Source organism: Limulus polyphemus, unplaced genomic scaffold, assembly GCF_000517525.1.
Source record: "Limulus polyphemus unplaced genomic scaffold, Limulus_polyphemus-2.1.2 Scaffold3195, whole genome shotgun sequence".
Taxonomy (NCBI): domain Eukaryota; kingdom Metazoa; phylum Arthropoda; class Merostomata; order Xiphosura; family Limulidae; genus Limulus; species Limulus polyphemus.
In genome coordinates this window covers 114,071-118,005 of record NW_013668805.1, presented here as the reverse complement: position 1 = coordinate 118,005, position 3,935 = coordinate 114,071, and the positions used below count along the sequence as shown (strand labels likewise).

The following is a 3,935-nucleotide window of genomic DNA, read 5'->3' as shown; positions in this document are numbered from 1 at the left end:
ATTATAAAGATTTCACGTATGAAATTTCAAAATTTTTTGATGCATAAAAGTATTTTTAATTATAAAATTAATATTACATTGCACGATAGATAGGCAAGATGTGAAAAGAAAAAAAAAGGCATGAGAGAAACATTGTTTTACAAACCTTAAGACTAAATAAAAAAATTTATATTGTGTATAAAAGCATTGTAATGTTTACTGATAAACTGCCAAATTTCTTTAACGTTCGGTTACTAACTTAAAAGTTATAGCATGAAACTATAATAAGCACAAAATGGTTATGAGGTCGTCACATTGACTGACCCCGTATTGAAAGAGTTAACAAGCTATAATCATTAATCTTTGGTTATGGTTTATTAAAGAAATTATTTGTTTCAAACTGAAATATGAAGTCTTTAAACATGAAGGCACTTAGTCTGCTCTCTGTACATAAAAAAACAATATACATAAGCAGTTTTATATTTGAAGTAAAACCTCTCTGAGTAAGTACAAGATTTGACTTTCGTGATGCTGATCCTCTCTTTGAAAATTCCTTGTTCCAGAAATTTGTTTGGTTGTTTTGTGTTTTGCACAAAGCTACAAGAGGGCTATCTATGCTAGCCATCCCTAATGCAACAGACTAGAATGAAGGCAGCTAGTCATCACCACAAACACCTTTACCAATGAACGTAGTGGGATTGACTGTCAAATTATAATGCCCTCACAGCTGAAGGAGCGAGCTCGTTTGTTGTAACGTGGATTCGAGCACCCTAACCACTAGACCTGCTCAAAAAATATCTGAACATTTACATTAATGCTTGGAAATGGCTTGAATGGGTAATGAAGAAAAACTTTAATATAAGTTTAACATAACAGCAAATGTACAAGGTTTTCTCATCATCATGACTCCAAGCATTATTAGTCCCAAAGTGGGTTTCTCGTCATGGAAGTTGAACATTTATACATTTCACGGACGTGCATGGTATTTCATAAGCCTGAATAATTTTGGTGCAAATCATTTTTGAGTAGCAAAACAACATCATTAACATTTGTGCACTTCTGATACTTTAAAAGCTTCTTGTCTATCAACAGTTCTGGGGTAAGGAGGTATTCGTAGAAATCGTTAATGGCTGCACTGGATGTTATCATGCTATTCCATTGCTTAGAACAGATATAAAACTGGTTTGTTCTCAGATTATTTTAGCTTTATGTATTTATTCATAAATGGTCAAACATTTCTTGGACAAGGCACCGAAGCCGAGAACAATCGTGTTATGGACTCACATTTTAGTTAAAATCCTATTATTATGGTTAAGTTAGTGTAGCTAATGCTGATTTATATGACTTGTTGAAAATAACACAATATTGTGTTTGACAATTAGTGAAAAACCACAGTAGAATTGAAAAAATGGTCAAGACTGATGACAGTTGTTCTATTTAATGTGTTTACAACAGTATTTGTATATTATATCTGGACCATAATGTGCATTCCGTAGTTTTACAAATACTATTTTAATTATTGTAAAGATAGAACTACCAATCAGTTACGTTTTAGTCACTTCAGTCAGTTCCAACTGTTACTTACTACCTTTGTTGAATAATTTCAAAATATAGAAATACTTATATGAAATAATGACAGACTAAAATTATATTACACACATTCATTTTTAATTTTACCAAACCTGGATAGTTTGCAATATAAAACTATTATTCGTATAATTCTAAGAACTTGTGAGTGAAACTCAAAATCAAGAAGAATATATAACTATGTCAAACATATTATAGTTTATGAAAAATATACAATATTCACAAAACGCCAACCACAATGTATTTGTCATATTCATATACCGAGGCTAAATCAAGCCCGGTTGAAGTTTGAGAGGTTAGTTTAAAATTTAATTACTTACGGTTTACACCTAAAAAGATACACTACAGACGTTTAATGTTAAACATAACTCTAATGTATGTTACAACAAATAAAAGTTAACTTACAAGTTTCTTACACAAATTAAAGATCTACGATCAAAGCCTAAATTCAATACAGCTAAATCTTCAAAACACTTCGCCAAGAAATAAAAGTTCTATAACAATAGAGTATGATTAGGATCTAGTTATGCTTTACTAAGCCTAATGCTTATCTTCAGTTTTCAAACCATACACCCTTTGGCCTAGCTACATTTTTATAATAATACATTGTTATTTATCTTTCGTTATTTATTTAAGTGGACAATATATATTAAACAAATCAAATGTTATGCTTCAATGATTTTCCATACTATATATTTAAACCAAATTAATCTGTTAAATTCATAAAATTAATACATTACCAGTCTGCCACGTGCTACCACAATGGCGTTCAGAAAAGAAAAGACTTATAAAGCGGATCAATACAAAATATATATTTAATATATATATATTTTTTTTAAATATTTGTTCAGTTTGAGTTTATATAATAGACACAAAATAAACCACGTATAGTTAAAAAATTATATTTAAATATTGTTCAACTTTTCTCTCAACATAGAAAATATTTTCAATAATTATAAGAACTATTTTCTTGGTTATACTACTGTCCTCTAGAAAAGTTTATCGAGATTGAGGGAACTATGTAGTCCTTTATTAAATATATATATATGGAAAATTTAATACTGAAAAAGAATAACATTTATTTTACATGCAAGTTTTATTAATTTCAAGATAGCAAATAAACATTATTTAGCTATTTGAATAATGACCGTGGTAAATTGTCACTCCCTAAATCTTTTATAACCATAGCTTAGAATATAATTTTCTGCTGAGTAAGAGAAAAAAAAAGTACAAAAAACAAAATAAACTTTTTTGGACATTACACTTACGCTTTCTTTCACAGCTTTGTGCGTTACTAACAAATTACAACATAATGAACTGTTAGGAAATTAATTTACAAATTACGCACTTGCTCTAAACATTCAAGTTTTAGCGCACACAGTCTTTATATATGACTGACACACATATTCATAATTTGATGTTTAAAAATTTTATTATTTACTTCACTCCCATAGTTATCATTTATTAGTTTAAATAGGTTAGCAATAAACCATTGTATAAATATTTTTTGCAATCTCTAATAAGGAGTACTAGCATTTAGCCTTTTATATCATGCGCTAAGTAATTGTTCATAGTGTCTCCTCGAAAGTCTGAAAGCTTATAACGCCATAAATCAGGTTTCGAAAACCATGGTGGGCACAACACAGATATATCTTTTTTGCTTAACTACAAACAAACAATCTCCTAGTAAGCGTGAATATATGTATTTTCACAATAGATGTAAAAATCTCAAAAGAGTGAAAAACAAATCGCTTTAATATGGATGTAATAATAATAACTTGATAATTTTGATTTTGGAACAGCGGTATTGACCATCATGTTATAACGCCCCCATGGCTGAAACTGTGAGTATGTTTGGTGGAAAAGAGATTGGAACCTGCAGATTCTGTGTCAAGCACCCTAACCACCTGGCCATAATGATGCACAGCATATTTCATCTCTCACACAATTCTGATTTTTTTAACTCTTCTATTCAGTATTAATAAAATAAATAGCAATATCTAGTAATCGCTAGATTAGTAACAAATAAACCAGACTACTACTATTATTCCAGATGTTATTTTTTGTTGATTTATTTCTCTTAGCACTGACGACAGATTACGTTTGTTTTAACTATCTGAGCTTACATGACAAACCAGGGCGTATTCATTTACTGGAAAATAAATCTTTAATTAATATTATTTTAAAATTAAATACTTAAACCAGAACGTTTGCCATTAGCGATATTAGTCACTATTACCATATGGCTGATTCTAGCTATTATAGTAGCGGCTTTAAAAAAAAAAACGTTTTTGAAAAAAAGAAAAAAAGATATACATGTACCTGGGCATAAAAACACGCCTTAGTTTTTCATGTAAGTATAACGAATT

At 29.6% G+C, this 3,935-nt stretch overlaps 1 protein-coding gene across 1 annotated transcript in view; it reads left to right on the top strand.

The window, feature by feature from the left end:
• The first annotated feature begins 3,900 nt into the window (after positions 1-3,900).
• LOC106468862 overlaps positions 3,901-3,935 on the top strand; it is a 14,463-nt gene continuing 14,428 nt past the window's right edge. Inside the window, exon 1 of the mRNA XM_022397223.1 lies at positions 3,901-3,919. The gene's annotated coding sequence lies outside the window, so the exon portion shown is untranslated. The remainder of the gene's footprint in view (positions 3,920-3,935) is intronic.